This window comes from Humulus lupulus, chromosome 2 (assembly GCF_963169125.1).
Source record: "Humulus lupulus chromosome 2, drHumLupu1.1, whole genome shotgun sequence".
NCBI classification, from domain to species: Eukaryota; Viridiplantae; Streptophyta; class Magnoliopsida; order Rosales; family Cannabaceae; genus Humulus; species Humulus lupulus.
The window spans coordinates 211,612,509-211,632,994 of NC_084794.1; positions in this window are offsets into that span (position 1 = coordinate 211,612,509).

Genomic DNA, 20,486 nt, shown 5'->3' on the forward strand with positions numbered 1-20,486 from the left:
AATAAGAGCACGAGTTAATATATCTGTTTTTAGGCTGACTTGTAAATTTTCGAAGTCCAAAAAAGCCATTAAGCTAACTTGTTTGACAAAGCTTAAGTAACTTGGAATTTTTTAAAATTTCAAGTTAGAAGCAGATATTCGTGTGACAATAAACATTATGCTCATAAAATGTTAGAGCAATAAGAGTGTGAGAAAGTATACTTAGTATGGACTTATGAAATGTCTAAAATTTCTAAGTTAGAAAACTAAGTACTCATGCGAAAATATAAGGCATACATCAGAGTGACTTTACAATTCACAAAAAACTTATAACTTTTTAAGTCTAAAAAGACTTGGAATGTTTTAAGTTAAAGAAGAAAAGTGAAGTATAAATGCCAACAACTCAGCTGTAAGAGAGAAATATCAAAGTTGCTAAGCAACAATTGTCTTCACAAGAATAAAGAGCAAACTACTAGTCGGATACAAGGTTTAGCTGATCAGGTGCAAAGTTTTCCTGGTCGGGAGAGCAGATACAACTTCCCTGGGCGGCTAAGCATGTATCACCGATCGAGTAGGAACCTCTGTTCTTTAGCATAAATAACATCGATGAGTCTCTGGAGTGAATCAAACAAACACGAGCAAATGAATGCAAAGTAAAAATATTTACTACACAGTGAAAAAATTTCTTTGAGAAGAGAAGTCAATTTTTCCCAAGATTGATTGAGAGAAATCGATCTCTCAAAATGCTTTTGGGAGATTCAAACAAGGTGCCTAAAGTGTGGGCAGCTGTCCGAGGAGCCTAGAGATGCCAAGGAGCAGCGTGTGGTGTCCGCTCAAAGATGTGCGCCTGGTCCGAGGAGATGCGTGCCTGCTGTCCGAGGAGCACCGTGTGGTGTCCGCTCGGAGCTATGCGCTTGGTCTGAGGAGATGCGCGCCTGGGGTCTGAGGAGCTGTGCCTCATCCGAGTTGTGTGCCTGGTCCGAGGAGCTACACACCTTGTGTCCGAGGAGCTGAAGGGTGCCGAGACACCCGAGGAGTTGTGTGGTGCCCGAGCGGACACTGCTGTCCGAAGAACTTGTGTCTGAGGAGCCTAAGGGGTTGTCCAAAGAGCCCAGCACCCATGGCGTGTGTGTGTGGGTGTCCAAGGGTGCGTGTCCAAGGGCTCTAAGGGATCTAGTCCGAGCATCTCCAGCATCCGAGGGTGCGTGTCCGAGGTGTCGAGGGCCCTAGTCCGAGCCCATGCTTAGGCATCCGATCGGATCAAAATATTCAAAAGCAAAGAAAGAGCAATGGCCAATTGGCCTTACCTCTAAACTTATTCCGAAAAGAAAAAGCCCTAAATTCCAAAATACACAACAACAAGATCAAAAGACAAGTTCGATCGTGGGTTCATTACAACAGTGAAAATTACCGACTAGATGGAAGTTTTTGGATGACCTCAAAAACATTTGGTTAGAAGAAAAGTTTATTATGTGAATATATCATATAATAAACTTGGGGGCAAATGTTATCCCCAAAATTTGAAAATGATGACGTGGCAATCGAAATGACAAATGGCGAAGAATGGTGGGGTCATCTGGCTTGGGAGTGACCCAGTAGACCAGTGAAGAATTTTGACTGGCCAGTCAAGTGTCATGTCTGCCCAGGCATGACCTTGGCCGACCAGTCACATGCTTAACTGCCCAGACATGACCAGGTCTGACCAGTCATGACCATGTCCGACCAGTCAAGTGCATGTCTGTCCAGCCAAGTGCAAGTCTGCCCAGTCAAGTGCATGTCTTCCCAGTCAAGTGCATGACTGCCCAGTCAGGTGAACGACTGCCCAGTCAAGTGCATGTTTGCCCAGTCAAGTGCGTGTTTGCCCAGTGAAGGTGTGGTCGACCAGCTTAGATGAGATATGGATCGACTAGATAGAGCAAAGCTACGCACGGGATCCCAGAAACAGCTTCAACAAGAATCGGTCTTGGCTTGCGTGGGAATCTCTCATTTATCCCACGAATATAGTGTACTGTTATATTTTGCATATTATTGTAAATTAAATATAATGAGAATAACAAAATATCCCGATTATGGGGGGATATCATCTGTACGATCCTAAGCCTATAAATACAAGGCTTATGGCATCATAAAGGGGACTTTTTTGGAACTTTTGATTCGAATTCTCATTTTCTAGAGAGAGAGAGTACTTGTATTTGATAGAATTCTTGTATTCTTGTAATCTGCACTGAAGAAACTCAGTTGACTCAGGTTCATCTGATCTTGAGTGCAGATCTATAATCACAACTCTAACTGGATTAGGCTATTACCAACACATTGGGGCTGAACCACTATAAAAATCGTCTGTGTCGTTTATTTCTCTTGAAGGTTTTTATCGATTTTGACGTCTACACGTCGTTGGTCAAAAACGCGGTCAACAACAATAAATTATTAAAATCCTATGCCCCATAATACTTAAAATTTTTCATAAGTTACACTTTAATACCCAAATCTTTTTTTTTTTGCGGTAATAATACTTAAATCTATAATTTTTGTGCAACCGTTCGTACTCATCGTTAACTGCCCGTTAAGTATCCACGTGAAACATTTTTATACTCATAAATTTAGGTATTAAAGTGAAACTTTATAAATGATTTGGGTATTATCGCTGCCGATATCCCTAAATTCTTTAAATCTTATAAAATAATAATAAATTTTAAAAAATCCAAAAGATTATTAGAAACTAATTAATAAAACTAAAATTTGCAAATTCTAAACAACCCAAATTAAAATTGAAACTCAAAATCATCTCAAAATTTAAATCATTAATTTGTTTTTAATATATTTTATATTTTTTTAAAATTTAAAATGATTTTTATAATATTTAAAGAGTTTAAATGATTTAGTCTAAAATCATCCCAAAATACATATGTGTCACGTGGATAATTAACGGGTAATTAACGATGAGTGCTAACAGTTGCACCAAAATTGTTGATTTAGGTATTACTGCAAAAAAAAAAAAAATTGGGTATTAAAGTATAACTTTTGAAAAGATTGGGGTATTATCTCCGCCAATTAGACTAATAAAAATGTGCCACGTAGATACTTAACGGACAGTTAACGGTAGTACCAACGGTTTCACCAAAATTAAAGATTTAGGTTAACTTTTGAAAATTTTTGGGTATTATCACCTCCAATATCCCTAATAATAAGAAGACAATAGTGATCATTTTAATAATAATAAAAATAAATGATAATTGAAGACATACTCTTACATTCCATTTTAAAAACTTTTCTAAATGTTTTATTAATTAATTAAATTAAAGAAAAAAAACAATATGCGTGTAACACTTCCCTAAAATAAGGGCATTTGATTTTTCATACATATTTATTTTAATTAATTAATAATTAGAAATTCAAATTAGGTATAATCTTTTTAAGGAAAAAAATAACAACTTAAATTTAAAAATTACAAATTCAAAATTTGAATTTTCATTATCGTCTTATTATTAATTAAATAAATATAATAATCAAAATCAATTTTGACTATCCATATTTATCATTTCTCACATAAATAAAATAATTGATTAAAATCAATTTATTTTATTTCTATACAATTTCAAAAATTGTATTAATGCAATAATAAACTGTACAACTTCAATTATCACATACTTGTATATTTATCCCGAAGAATAAATATTCTCTTAAAATAATACATTCACACTTTGACTCTTGTATCAACTCTTACCTTGAATAGTGTTGATAGAGTCGCCCCGGGGACTTATGGACAAATAATTCCAAGGTCCAATAAATAATAGATTATTAAACAAAACTCTTTGATTCAATAATCATATTTATTAATCTCATGATTACTCCACTATAAATATGAGGCTGCACTCTTGTGAATTAAAGACATATATTTACTGAGTACTTTATTGTAACTATAAAGTGTTCATTCTTATAATCATTACATACAAATTAATCCTTTATTAATGATTCATAATTAAGTGGGAATAAAATTATAGTTTTATCATTTTAATTATATCTTTATTCCTAATGTACCATTGACTTTACTAGTGAAGGTTAATTTATAATCTGATTATGAATTTGACATCAATAACCTTTTCAGTTCCAAAAGCCAACCCAATAGGGAATCATCATTCAATCTATGAAAAGGTATAGATTCCATGTCTGTTAAGCTATGTCCCCAACAATATACATCATTGAGTCCCCAAAACAATAGTTCTTAGCCTGATCTTTCCGACAAACATTAACGCGTGAATCAAAGGATCAAATGACATGTATAGGAGTTAATAGTAACTTCAATATTTAGATCAGTTTGTATATGATCATCAGTTGATGTATTTTATAATACTACGAAACAGTATTTAAACAAGTATTATCAAATCACATTTTGTCCAGTTCTACATACTCTCAGTATGCAAAGTACCTCCACTAAAGTGTCATACTACACTAGTAGCCTGAATCTAGGTCACATGTATTCATAATACTAGTTGACCGTACTAATAGTAATTAATCTAAAGATTCCACAACTTTATTTTATTGCGAACTATTTAAGTCCATTATCTCAATGTCGATCCTCTTATACCAAAATGAGGTTGAGACCACATAGATGAACTTGGGAATTTTCTGATAGTTACTTAATATTATTAACAATAATATATTGCATAAGCTACGTATACACAATAATTCAATTCATTTCATTAAAACCATTGCCAACTACAATTATTTTAAGGGCACTATTCCCAACATTATTAGCTTTAAATTGGTATGCTTATTAGCCTTGAACTACCTGTGAATGTATGATATGACTGATGCTTGGCCATTGCATTGAGCGTGAGGCCAATGGGAAAATCGTGCAGAACGCTTGTCATGAAAGGCAAGTTCATTTGGGGATGCGGCCCCTACTTGCCCGGCATGAACCGTGAGCTGAGTGCCTGCGTATGCACCTTGCTCAGCTGAGTCGATCGGCTAGGTTGTTTTTCCCGGGCTGCTAAATTGATTATATGAGTAAGATAAGTATTCTTTGGTAAACTGTAGAATATGTTTACGAGTTATATGATTGGAATGATTGCATCTGTTATTTGTGAAACACATGATTACTGCTTTGAATATTTGTATTATTGTGATACTCTGTGCGGTTTTCTTGCTAGACCTCGGCTCACGGGTGCTCTATGGTGTAGGTAAGGGCAAGAGTAAGCTAGACGAGCCATGCGTTGGAGAGCTTTAGGAGCGATGTGTACATATGCAGCCTTCTGGACCTCCATGGCCGGAATTTCTTAGGAGGAACTAGGGTTGAACCTTGTTTTGTCATTTAGGACAGCCAGTTTCTATTTTATTTTTCTTTTATCAATTTGTAAACATGTTTTGGGATCCCATGTGTAAACTAAACACTTTTAATGAAAAATGTTTACTTCGTTGACCAAAAGTTTTTAATACCTAACCTTGGTTTAGTTTTTAGTTACATATTTAAGTCCAAATGACTCACTTAGCGAGTTAAGCACCATTTTAAACACACAATATAATGGTCTGGGCTAACCAGGGCGTTACACAATAAATGTTACTCAGTAACCATTTTTGGAGTCTCGTCTTAAGGCACTCTAATTTGAATAGGTTCTTTTAGTTTGTTGTTATTGCATGACATGTTCTTAAAGAACTCAACCTCTATTGATTCAATTATCACATTAGACTCCAAGTCTAACAAACTATAATCTATGTTATTTGAGGCATAACCTACAAATGCACATCTTATAGCCCTTGCACCCAACTTGGTCATTTCAGGGTCCATACTATTTGAATAAACAAGACACCCTCACACTTTAAGATAACCAATATTTGGTTTATTTCCTTTCTATAACTCATACAGAGATATATTGTTTTTCTTCATGTGAATATGATTTAAAATATGCCATGCAGATAACAAGACTTCACCTCACAAAGTAAACCTTAATTTTGAATTGTTTACCCTACAAAATACTACTTGTTGACGTGGCAAGATTAGTGTACACGTAGGTTGCACGTGACTACTTAGTGACTGCATTTAGGTTGACCAACGACTTGAAGAATGATGCTTAACCATACGACAGAAGATGTGTTGAATGTGCGACCAGGTCTAGTCGTGGAAATGAAGCCATATTTCAAATACAGTTATAAGTCAAATATTTGACCCTATTTTATGTAAATAGTATGTTTTCTTTTATAATTGAATATACGTAATTCAATGTGTATGAGGGCCCATCGGCCCATAGGTAGATTCTTGAGCCTATAAATAGGACTTAAGGGACTCTTTGAAAGGGGATTGATTTTTGGAGAGAGAATCAATGTTTTATATACACAAACTTATGTACCTTTGTGGAGCTTGTGAAACTCAGTAAACCCATGTTTGCTGATCGCAAGTTTCATAATATGTCAATATAAACACTAAGTGGAAGTAGGTTATTACCAATATCTGGGGTTGAACCACTATAAATCCTGGTTTTGTTTAGTTCTTGTGTTTCAGCTTACAAATATTTATCATTTTAGTGACTCCGTGTCGTTGGCTAAATTGTCAATCAACATTTTGGTGCTTTCATTGAGAGTTGAACTGAAGACCTTCAAGAAGATCAAATAGAAAAAATAACCACGAAAGCGGGGCAAACTTCTGGAAATATGCCAAATCAACCTCCCCCACAAGATGTAGCGGAAGATGAGCCACAGGTGGAGTTGGAAGAGGAGGAGATGGATGTTGAAACCTTGCTAACAACTTTGATTGTATTGCAAGAAGAGTTAGCTAGTCTGAGAGCTAATCAAGAGAATGTGGTTGAGACAATGCTACTGTAGCAAAGGGAGATTGACCTGCAATACCAAGAACTAAATGAGCAACAAGCTAACATGGACCGCTGACAGAGGGATGCCACTGCGGCCTTGCAAGCGGCCATTCAATTGGCATGAGGATAGCCTGCACCTGCCTCCCAACCGGATCAGCCACCCAGCACTCACCCTCAACAAAATCTGCATTTAGAGCACCCCCAGTATCACCATAATCCACAACAACCATGGAATCCTCAAAGACCAGAGCAACCTCCTACTGCTCAACAAGAGAGGCTAACCCAAAATCCTGAGCAGCAACCACCCTCTCAAGCTGGTCGAGATAACACCTAGCAGCAAAGGCAGAATAGGGTCGAGCAACATCCCAGAAGCCCTAGACACCAGACAGCTGGAGAGCAAAACCCTCCTAGAAGGGGACAATGTCCCTCGGGAAGCAAAAGACAGGTTGATTTAGGCTCTGCAGTCAGAAGCCCCCCAAGACATAGTAATATCAAAGGACCTACCGACCAATGCATGCCTCCTCCTATTTATCAGAACATACCAGCAGGGATAGAGGCAAACAGTGCGAACAGCAGGTCACACCCTCATAGGTCCCAATTTAGAGATGGCCATGATTATCATGAGGCAGATTCTTTCACGAGGAACGTTGTTCGACAAAAGGAAGAGAGAGGCGAATTACAAAATCCTCCGCCAATGGAGAACCGACCTATAAGCCAAAACGCTGGGGAGCAGACTAAACAGCCCAATGTCTTTCACCAACAAGGTGCAAGCGAGCAAAGGTGAAGGGATGAAGACCTGAGGGATGTACTCAATAATCGAAGGGAAAGGCACAACGAGTACTCCCCCCCCCCCAGCTTTGGTCACTCCAACAGTACCAGATGCTGTGCAAACCCAAATAGATGCCTTGAATCAGGCTGTGCAGCAACTAGTTGGGAATAGAACATCACATATAGAATTTGATTGGAGGAAGGGCATCCCATTCATTCATAGGAATGTTGTGGCAGAGACTCCAAGCAAATTTAAGATGCCAATTTTACCCAACTTCACAAGGGGAGAAGATCCTGTATCTCATGTTAACAAGTTTAAGATCCAGATGGACATCCAAAAAGTGTTAGATGATGCTCGGTGCAGGATTTTTCTTGCCACGTTATCTGAATCTGCTCAGGAGTGTTATTTCAAGTTCCCTCCGGCCAGCATAGTTTCCTAAGAGATGTTCGTAAAGGAGTTTTACAAATAGTTCTATGTTGGTCGAATACACCCAATAGAGCCCAATCAGTTGGTCGAGATTCGGTAGAAGGAGGGAGAAACCCTAAAAGGGTATATACAACGATTCATGTAATGTAACGCCCTGGCTACCCCAGAACAGTTACGGAGAACGGTGAACCGGAAATTTGACCCGCTACCCGAGTCCTTTGGTTAAAAACGTGATCTAAGTGTTATTATCAGGTTAAGGTGGAAAACCAGTAAAAAGGAAAGGATACATTTCATTAAGTAAATAAACTGCTCATGAGCCTTTTAAAATGTTTACAAGTAGTTCAAGTTACAAAAGAGTTGCTACATTTCCAAATATACAAACTCCGCCGGCCTAAGTGGCAAAAATAGGGTAAACCCCTAGTCCCTTTGAGAACTCCTTGACCGTGGCGGTCAAGCGGCCCTGTATGTACATTACATCGCCCAAGCTCTCCACTCAAGGCTGGCCAAGCTTTTCCTTTCCTTTACCTGCACCACGTAGCACCCATGAGCCAAGGCCCAGCAAGAAAACACAATAAGATACGGTATATTATCAACAGTGATAATAATAATCATCCAGGACTATCAGTCCAACAAATAGGTGACAATAGCCAAATGTCACAGTAATGAGCATCGCTCCCTCTAGCCATGTGACGATAGGGTCACCAGGGCTTAATCGATAAGTGTTTCATTCATAAGTTTGTTCAGGACAGGTGCATGGTGATTGGTCACCAACATAACCTTCCTCACGACTCTAGAGTCGAAACTATGGACAACGTCCCTTAGCCACGTGACAAACGGTCACCGGGGTCATATACATTGGCTATAGTCATCTGGTCGTAGACCAGGCAAGCGATTGTAAGTTTCTTCGACCTTAGGTCGGTCTCACATTAATGCCATAGAGCCACTCAATGCGTGATCATCGACTTTAGAGTCGGTCCCTGACTAGTCAGTGTCTTAAACAGGTGATTAGCAATCATTAGCATTTGATATGCAATCCACGTTCACATATAACAAACAACATGCCTCAATATCAAACCATGCATGTCATATACCTGTACAGGGTGCAACTGTGTACATACACTGTTTTCTTACCTCAAGTTCGAACGAGAAGTATGATAAAGACGACCCCTGAGAACGATCGGTCTTTTAGCTCCTTAGCGGTTACCTAATCACAACCAATTATAACCTCCATTAATGAGAATCCACAATAATAGGGTCTTAACCTAAGCACCATCCTCGAGACCTCGAAACATGCCCACACGGTGAGTAGAATCGATCCCGGGCCTTAAGGATTGAAGCCCCAAGTCAAAAACCCTTAAAAACACTCAAAACGGGGTTCGGAAGGAACAGGGTAGCGCTACAGCGCTAAACACAGAACCGCCCAAGTGCCAGAAACCCTCCTGAGGAGCGCTATAGCGCCCTAGGGTGGGCGCTGTAGCGCTACCTCCAGCCCAAAACTTCCCTGAACCGACCTTCTTCATCTCCTTCGATTCTAACTCGATTCCCAAGCTTCCAAAGCCTATTCTTGATGCCAAGTGAACCCAAAAACCATCCCAACACATCCCAAACATCACAAGCATGGGAACCCTAGCCAAAACTCCCAACAAAACCCATGAATTCACCCTAAACATTTCAGATGCAAAACAAAACTAAAACAGAGCAAACCAGAGAAACTATGGTTAGAAACTTACCCAAAGCTTGGCTTATGAAGCTCTTCAATGATGGAACACACTCCCAAACTCCCAAGGCTTGCTTCCCAAGCTAGAATCCTCAAAGTTGGCTCAAAAACCACAAAGAACAGAGAGAAAAAGAAGGTACGGGAGAACTCTCAAAGATACTCTGTTTTTCCATCACCTTTTTCAGCTAAATAAGGTTATATTTATCCTAGGGGTGAAATGACCATTTTACCCCTAGGTCAATTAATGGTTTCTAAAGACTCCCAAGGGCATTTTTGGTACTTTCCTCCTAACTCGTTAATCATAATTAACGCTCTCCAATTCCCGTTATTCTCAATAATCTCAAACACCAATAATTCACATCCCGTTACCCCTTTATCCCCCGGTAACGCTCTAACCATAAAATTCCCCCCCCCCCCCCCCCCCCCCCCACCCCAAGACTCAAACCAAGTCCTGACACTTAAACCTGTTGTGACTAAACCGCTAATCAATAACCACGATCGTCTCATGTCGAACAGCTCGAGCAAACCCACATCATAATGTGGTCTCACATATATCATCGACATGCATACAATTAACATTATATTATAACATAATTCTCATAAACATGCATAAACACGTTAAATGGAAAAATTAAACAATTATGGCCCTCCCGGCCTACAAATCCAGCCGTTAAACCACATTAGGGAATCCGGGGCATTACATGTAAGCAGCTGCCTAGGCCAAAACTATTGGAGATGAGGGAAAGATGATGGTGCTCACAGCTGGAGTACGACAATATTCTCCCCTTTGGAGTAGTTTACAAAAGAATGGAGTCAAGAGCACTCAGAAATCCCTGGATCGAGCAAACAAGTATATCAAGCTCGAGGAGGCTATCGCTAATGAAGGGAAGTCTCATGTGGACGATCAGGGCAAGAAGGAAGACCCCACAAAAGCTGCCAATGGGTCTGGTAAACAAAACGACAACGGCAAGAATAATGGAAAAAATGGGGGAAAAAGGGAAAACAACAAGTTGAGAACATCTGATAGCAAGCACCCCAAACAAAATAGATACGAGCAACATCTGATAGCAAGCACTCCAAACAGAATAGATACGAGCATAGGTTCTCAAATTACACTACCCTGTTCGATAGTCGAGCTGAAGTGTATCAGGCCAGTCACACTACCGTTCCCTTTAGGCGACCAGCCTCGATTAGAAAAGACATATCCAAAAGAGATACGACCAAGTTTTGCCATTTGCACAACGACTATGGCCATGACACCAACGAGTGTAACCAGCTCAAGGACGAGATCGAGTTCCTTATTAGACAAGGGAATCTGAGGAGGTATGTACGAGCATGCGGAGGTTCTCAGCAGGAGGCTCATGGAGGCAACGAGCAGGCGCACGTACGCCAACGCTCGCCTCCTTTACAGCCAGCTCCAATCTCTGGTACATTACTGACCATTTGGGGAGGACCACACATAGCAGGTGACAGTGGTAAGGCAAGGGAGAGATATGTTAGAACCCTACGTCATGATGAGGATATCAAAATGCTGAATGTCGAGGAGCGAACTCCCAAAAAATCTCGAATAGAGGAAGAATTGATAACTTTCTCCGAGCTGGACACTCAACATGTTTGATTTCCCCACTAAAATCCTTTGGTTGTAGAGGTTCAAATCATCAACATGATGGTAAAATGTGTGCTCGTAGATACAGGAAGCTCGGTCAATGTTTTGTATAAATCTTCACTGGAAAGAATGAAATTATCAGTGCAAAATTTAGAGCCATGCAACCATTTTTCTGGCGAAGGGCTCGCACCAACAGGGATGATCAGACTCCTAGTCACAGCAAGAGATGCACCTACGAATAGGACATTACTCGCTACTTTCATAGTTGTTTACTCGCTACTTTCATAGTTGTTGATTGCCCTTCCGCATATAATGTCGTGATTGGAAGACCTTTGGTATGGCATTTAGCCATGAAATTTCCGACTAACGTAGGAGTTGGGAGCATGTTGGGAAACTAGTGAGAAGCCAGAGAATGTTACAATTCATCGATCACAAAAAACAAAAAGAGGCGGATCGAAGGATAGAGTCAAAAAAATGTTGCTGGTAGTAAATGAAACACAGGCCCAATCAGGTGAACAAGTCACCAAATAGGTTGTTGCCCAAAGTGAGGGTAGGGACTTAGATCCTCGCTTTGGGGATTTTGAAGAAAATGTTGGACCCGTAGAGGACCTCGAGGAGGTCCAGTTAGAAGAGACAGATCCGACCAGGGTTGTGAAAGTCGGTAAAAACTTAGAGACAACAACGAAAAACAAGCTGGTAGAGTTTTTGAAGAAACACCAGGATGTCTTTTCCTACTCGCATAAAGATATGGTTGGGATAGACCCAACAGTGATCAGCCATGTCTTGAATGTAGACAAAAATTATCCACCTGTACAACAAAAAAGAAGGTTGCTCGATAAAGATAGATCTAAAGCTCTAAAAGAAGAAGTCGAGAAGCTGATGGAAAATGGATTCATCAGGGTAGTGTTTTATCCATCTTAGGTATCTAATCTCGTACTAGTTCCCAAGCCAAATCATAGGTGGAGGACGTGCATGGATTTCATCGACCATAATAAAGCCTACCCGAAGGATTGTTTCCCACTTCCAAGAATCGACCAGCTGGTCGATGCTACATCAAGACATGAAATTTTATCGTTCATGGATGCATATTCTGATTATAATCAAATTAGTATGCATCCACCTGATGAAGATCACAATAACTTTCGAAAAGATACGAGACTTTACTGCTATAAAGTAATGCCCTTCGGTTTGAAAAACATTGGTGCAACTTACCAGCGACTAGTCAACCATATGTTTAAAGAGCTGATTGGCAATAACAAGGAAATCTATATCGACGTTATGCTGGTTAAGTCGAAAAAAGCCGATGAACACATCAAGGACCTACAAGAATGCTTCAACATCTTGAACAAATATCAGATGAAACTGAACCCTCGTAAGTGTTCCTTTGGTGTTAGATCAAGGAAATTTTTGGGATTCATAGTAAACTCACGAGGAATCGAAGTTAATCTCGAAAAAATTCAAGCACTGATCGATATGCATTTTCCTACCCAAGTTAAAGATGTTCAAAGACTAACTGGAAGAATTGCGGCCCTAAGTAGATTCATATCTAAGTCAATTGACAAGTGTGTTCAATTTTTTAATTTACTCATAGGCAACAAAAAGTTTGAGTGGACAGAGGAGTGCGAACAGGCATTTTAGGCGCTAAAATCCCACATGTCGCAACCACCAATTTTGTCCAAGCCGATCGAAGGAGAAACTTTGTACATCTACTTAGCAATAACAGAGTACACAGCTAGTGCTGTTTTAATCAGAGAGGAAGACAACATTCAAAAAGCAGTATGCTACATAAGCAAGAGGTTAGTGGGAGCAGAACTACGATATCCACCCATAGAGAAATTGGCTTATTGCTTGATTCTGGCATCTAGAAAGCTGCGACCCTACTTTAAGGCTCACCCCATTATAGTACTCACCGAATAGCCACTACAGCAAGTATTAGAAAAACTAGAAGTCGTTGGTCGGTTATAAAAATGAGTAGTCGAATTAGGACAATTCAAAATTTCCTATGCACCACGAGCAGCTATAAAGGGACAAGCCCTAGCGGATTTCGTTGCAGAATTCACCGGACTCCCTATCAGCGACCCTATGGTAGAGACTAGTGGTCAAAATCAATCCCCTACCTGGAAACTATTCGTAGGTCGATCTTCCAACGAGCACAACGCAGGGGTGAGGTTGATTTTAATCACACCCGAGGGACATCAGTTTCACTGTGTGATAGGGTCTGCTAGCAGGATTAAGACTAGCCAAGGATATGGATATAAAGTGACTAGACATATATAGTGACTCTCAGCTAGCAGTTAATCAAATTATGGGAGAATATCAGGCTAGAGGTCTCAAGATGGTGGCTTATTTGAACAAAGCAAAGGACTTACTGGCACAATTTGAGAAGTATACTATCTAGCAAGTACCTTGCGATCAGAATTCAAATGCTGATGCCTTAGCCAGGTTAGCAAGTAATAAAGATGCTGACGCCTTAAGCATAGTACCAGTCGAACATTTGTTGGCACCGAGCATTCAAGTGGAAGAATCCTCGCTAGTGATACAAGCGTCAAACACATGGATGACACCCATCATCAAATATCTCGAACAAGGAGAATTACCAGCAGAAAAAAAAAACAAGGCAAGGACGCTTCAAAGACAATCACCTCGATTTTTGGTCAACGAAATCTTCTATAGAGGAGGATACTCAATGCCTTTATTACAGTGTGTTTCTAAGGAGAAGGCTAAGGAATTGATGTAAGAAGTACATGAAGGTTTCTGCGGAGATCACGCTGGGGGGCAAAGTTTGTCAAAAAAGATTCTCTGGCAATGATATTTCTGGCCTACCATGATTGAGGACTCTATGAAATTTGTTAAAAAGTGTGACAAGTGCCAAAGATTCTCCAAGATACCATGAGCAGTCCCAAATGAGCTCAAACAGATGCAAAGCCCATGGTCGTTCGCAGTTTGGGGGATTGATCTGATCAGATCTTTGCCTAGAGGGAAAGGGAATGTCAAGTATGCAGTAGTTTATGTTGACTACTTTACTAAGTGGGCCAAAGCTGAGCAACTTGCAACAATCACGATCAATAAAGTATTGTATTTCGTCATTAAATCATCATATGTCGATATGCATTGCCAAGAAAAATTGTCTCAAATAATGGCACACAATTTGACAGTGATCTTTTCACTGATTTCTGCGAAAGGCATGGTATTATAAAGAGTTTTTCGTTAGTTGCTCATCCATAGGACAACAGAAAAGTTGAAGCCATTAACAAAACTCTAAAGGACACGTAGAAGAAAAGGCTCGAAGAAGCAAAAGGGGCGTGGCAAGAGAAATTGTCAGAAGTATTCTGGTCGTATTAAACATCTCATCGAATAGCAACTAGCCATAGATCATTTTCCTTGGCCTATGGGTATGAAGCCATGTTTCCTGTTGAGCTAAATTCACCATCACATAGAAGGCAAACATACGACCAGAGCACGAATAACCAATTATTAATGGAGTCTTTGGACTTAGTCAATGAAAGTTGCGAGCATGCTTAACTTCGAGTAGCAGCTTACCAACAAAAGATCGCTTGATATTTTAACTCTAAAGTACGCGAAAGAAATTTTGACGTGGGAGATTTGGTACTTAGAAGAGTTTTTCTAAACACTCGCGACCAGAATGCTAGAATACTCGGGCCAAATTGGGAAGGTCCTTATCAAATCGAAGAAATCCTTCACCCAGGCACATATAAACTTGCTCGCTTAAATGGAGATCTCGTTCCTCGCTATAGGAATGGAGAACACATGCGCAAGTATTATCATGAACAATTCTTTTTAAAAAGTTGGCTTGAATTAATTTTGCTTTTTACAAGTTTGTAAACAAGGGTTAGTCAGTTGAATAATTAGTCGCTTATAAGTGTAAGATCATTTTTTGATCACTTGTACAGACACGATTTTTTCCATTTTATTATGAGAAATCAAAGGAACTGTGCGCAGCTAGTTATTCTTGCCAATTATTGTATTCATTACAAGTATTTTCTCATTATGTGTGTTGTTCTGCTATATTATAAATAATTGTATATTAAGTACGCGAGCAGTAATGTTCAAACAGGACTTGGTCAGGGCAAGTGACCGAGAACCTTAAGCTCCTCGATCACTTGGGGGGCATATAAGATACTAAGCGAGCAAAGCATATCTATAGGCATATGTAAACACACGAGCAAAATAAGGGAAAGCATATTACGACACTTAGAATATTTTTCAAAATTTTTGGTTAATTTTGTGAAATCTTAATAAGTGTTATGCTAAGTTCGGCCATACGAACAGATGTTATAGTAGAAATTAATATATTATTGTTGACAGTGAGAACTCGTCAACGAAGTTAAGTTAGAAAGAATCAAAGTATAGTGCTTATAAATGAAGAACTTCGAAAATAGTTGCAGAAGGAAATGGGGAAAAGAACTTGTATTTCTCTTGATACCAAGCTACAATATTTTTTCCAACCCCCTTCAATGTTGAAGGGAGGTTCCCTTTATAGTGGGCTCTAATAGCCCCTGATACATTGTGGTCCAGGGGATGTAACGACCCAAAATCGCTATTAAGGCTTAAGGGCCTTGATTAGTGTGCCAGGAGGGCATGTTGGGATTTATGTGTGATTTTATGAGTTAAATGCATGGTTATAATTTAAAGCGTGTTATGTGACTATTTGATTATTTGAGATGCATGACTATGTATATTAGTATGCATGTAGGCCCGGATTGTGTTAGAAGGGCATAATTGTAATTTTGGCCATGTTGGGCATAACTGTATTAATATGTGATAATTGTATTCCGTGATTTGTACCATGTGAGTGTGGTGGTATTAATGTGATGCATGTGCCGAGACGGTCCTAGAGAGCAAACTTAACTTAAGAGTCACAACGGGAATTCTATAGCCGGCTCGGGAGGAGCCTAGGAGTACCTCGGGAATTTTGTGGCTAAGTTGAGATTTAGCGGGTAATGGTTATTGGTGATTGAGTAACCTGGGTAACCATTAGTTACTGCTGTGAGTAACAAGTTTAGTTGGAAAATGGTAGAATTGAAATATTAGTGAAAGGACTAGTGTACCCTTGAGGAATTAGTTGAGAAAGGATCATTTGGAGGGGTAGCATGGTCATTTGGCAAGGGTAATAGTCAATTCTCAGCTGGGTTTTAGTGGGTCACGGTTTGGGCATTTAGGGTCATTTGATGCCTTGACCAAAATTGGAAGAGAAGAAGAAGAAAGGAGAAGAGGTGTAGACGGGGCTGAAGTTTTGAGACCTAGGAGGAGATTCAAAGGGATTTGAGGAACCAAAAACCAGATTTGAGCTAGGACTACTCAAGGTAAGATTTATATTCTATTATTTCTTGGGTTCAAGGTTGATTTCTCAAAGTTTTAGTGTGGAATTTAAAGATAGGTTGGTTGGTTTAAAGTTTGAGGAATTTGAAACTCCAGATGAGATTTTTAAGTGTGATGGTGTTTTGATCTTGCTACTAATGTTTATAGGTTGTTAAAGGGTTTATTTGGGGTTTTGAAATGATTTTGGGGGTTTAGGTTTTGTTTGGGATGATTTGGAGAGGTTGAAGTTCGGATAAAACGCAAGTAGAAACCCAGAATTCTGGGTTCGCGATGGGGCGCCGCGGCCCTGTTCTTAGGCGCCGCGGCGCGAGGCTGTGTCCTGGCGAGGGTGGCTTTCTGTCTTCCTGGGCACCGCGGCGCTATAGGGCAGCGCCGCGGCGCTAGGCCATTTTCAGGGCACCAAAAGTTGCACTTTTGAGCTTTTGCTCCGGGGGTTCGGGGGATATTTCCGATGAATTGTTGTAGGGATTTGGGAGTCCCGAGAGTGTGGGATTGGTCCCGGGAAGCAGTTTTTGATTTGATTAGTGTTGAGGGATGTTTCTTGTGTGTTGTGACTAGGTTATTGGAGAGGCTCGTGCTAGAGGACCGTGCTCGTGGCTTTAGTGCATCAGGAGGCTCGGAATACAGGTAAGAAAACTATAACACCCATAGGATAGGGCATGGGCCCATAGTATGATTGCGGGGCGCGGCCCTATGTTGCATGTTGCATGATGAGATGATTGCAGGGCACGGCCCTATATCGCATCACATGTTAGGGTGCAGACTTAAATGAATTAATATTTGATTGCATGTTGTTGTGTTATATTATATGTGTGATTATAATGGAATGGATGGCAAGGGCCGAGAGCGGCGTAGGCCGGGTACGGCAGCGGGGCCGGAAGTAACACCTAGCAGATGGGATGCTATAGTCAGGGCGGGGCTCGGTGGATACATGTGTTATGCTATATTCAGGGTGGGACCCAAGGGATACATGAGTTATCCTCGCGGTGAGAACTGATACCCCAGGCTTCGGTAAGGCTCTGGGGCGGCTTAGCCGTGTTTGCTTAGTCTAATGGTTGACTTGTTTATCTGTGGATTATCTGTTATGATAAACTGTATAAACTGCATATGTTATGTTTTGCATGAGTTTTCTTGCTGGGCTTCGGCTCACGGGTGCTCTGTGTTGCAGGTAAGGGCAATGACTGAGTCAACCAACCATGAGTACGGAGAGCGTGAAACGACACGTACATGTTTGGCCTGCCCGACTGCTTTGGTCGGGGGTTTATTTGAAAATGGCTGTAATATTCTATGATTTTTTAGAAATGATCAACTGTAAACTTATTTCAAGATGTAAATAGTTTTCAAACCTTATTTTGGGATCCCAATCGTTTAATACTAGAAGTTTTTATTAAGTCAACGCATTTTCAAAGATTACAGCCTTAACTTATTATTAGTCGCACTTTTGTTTCAAAACCTCGGTTAGCGAGTTAATTCCACTGTTTTGTCTTAAAACTCACTTAGCAACGGCTCTAAGGAAGTAGGGCGTTACAACTTGGTATCAGAGCGAGCCAAGGTTTATTGGTTCTGGAGATCGACCGAACATGTACGCTCGCTGTCAGTGACAAGCTCGACTCAGGGTTGGTTGGTATGAATGATTGACATGTCTGAATATATGTTTGAATGCCCTGTTTGCCTGCTTATTTATATGGAGCATGAGGAATGAAATGGCATATGCATGAGATGTTGTTGGGCTGGGCCCTTGATTATTGCACGTTGAGATTGATGCATGCTAAATAATACTATTATGCATGTGGATGAATATTGGCATAATGGTTTACATATTGAGTGTATGTGGTTAATTTTCTGAATTAAATCTTTAAGTTATATCCGTTTATTAGCTTGTATGAAGCATGTTGAGACCTGGATATACTGGGTGATGTTTAATCTGGTAGCTAAATGTGTGACATTGTGGATTTGAACTAGTATATGCTTGTGTGTGCATTATACTTGTGGATAATTGGACCTAGTGGTGGTTTGGTTCAGAGTAGGAACCACAAAGTTCAGGAGTTTGGTCAGTTTTGGCAGATGAACTCGTGTTGTTGGTTCCTAGAAGGGTTAGTGGACCTGAATTTGGGTTGAAAAGGGGATTCTAGATAAGTTGGAGTTGAGATCTCCGGTTATTCCGAAAAGCAGCAGCAAAGGGTCACTAGTGTGAGTAAGCTGTGGAGTTTATTAGTTGTATTGGGATAGAAGAACAGCGGATTTCTCTGGGGAAATAACTGATTCTGATGTGTTAACAGTAAGGTTACCAGTGTTGGTTTGCTGTGAGGTATGGACAGATAATGATTGATAGAAGAGATTATAAAGACATGATTTGAACTGTGGAGACTGGTGGACTTATAAGTTTGGTTTGGACTGATAGAGTAACAACAGTGTAGAACAATGGGTTTGGTGAATTGGATAATTCATTTTGAGAATTTATACTGACGGATGTATCCGGAATTGGTGACGACCCATTAAGGATGGAACTCTGGGATAGTCCAGGGCATTTAGGCCGCTCTGATGTAAGAATTTATCGTCTGTATGTGGATGGTGGAGAGGGCCATGTTGTTCGAGGAACTGATGATCGATGTATAGAGCATGAGTGCTAGAGCCGCAAGGGCGGTGCTTCCTTTGATGGAGTTAGTAAAGGGAGAATAGTGATAATCAAGTTGATAGAACCCCGGTTAGTTCTGTGGCTTCTGGTTTTGCCAAGGAAGGGGAAAAGTTTGATTGATAAAGGTGGTACTTTTATTGTTAGAATGCCGCAAGGAAGGATTCTCGATTTTTGAGGTAGAAGGACCCCAGACCGTGCTTGGGCACCTAATTTGAGTTTGGAAAGAAGCCGGATTGATAAGGTAGTTATCAAGATGGTGACAAGAACCAGGGAGGTTATTTGGTATGTACATGAGGGAGAAGATGCCACCTGAGAGAAGGTCAGGTGAGGACCTGACTTCTACATAGAATGACTCGAGATGTTAAGATGGATTTCCCATGGTGAGGGAACGGGGAACTGCAATGCGTCGATACATTCAAAGTTCGAGGCTGAGTCCTCAAGGATGAGTATTTAACTGAATGGTTTATGCTTTGGTCACGTAACGAACTAAAAGAACTCGGTGTTGTGAATGCTCTGAGAGGGTGATGGACATGGAGAGGTTGCCTCAAAGGTGCCACTTGAGAGGCTGAGGACAGTAATACCTTTTGAGAAGAAATTTGAAACTCTGACAGATGGATTGTAGGGGATATCATCTGGAGTACGTAAAGGAGTCAGAGCTGACCAGTGGGAAAGTTATGTGGGTATGTAAAGAAAGATTTAGGGAATGCTTCAAGGTCGGCCTACAGATAGGATTGGTATAAGGAATGTAGTAAAAGGTGGTTTTGGCTGACAGAAAGTCTATTGAAGCAATCGAAGGAAATTGACCCTGGTGTAGCCAGTGTGTTACACTGCGGGGATCGTTAGCATCATCGGGTTAGAATGAAAAGTACAATGTTGGATACAAGATGGGACGATGTCCCCAAGAGTTGATCTAGGACCTGGTTATTACCAGTTGGAAACCAAGGATAAAGGCATTTCGTGAATTGGTTAGCTTGCACCGGGTAAGGTGTGAGGAGCTGGTAACAAAGATTCTGGAATGGTTCAAGCTGCAGCAGCACAGGTAAGTTCTTTAGGCAGAGAATGCATGAACGGTATGGACAAGTCCCCTTCAAGCTCATGAGCAGTGCGTGTGGATTACTCCTAGACGGAAATGGTGAGCAATGATTATGCTGAAGATGTTGTACACAGAAGGCAGAGTCTCAGGTAAGGTTCTACGGAGTGTTAGTTGGGTG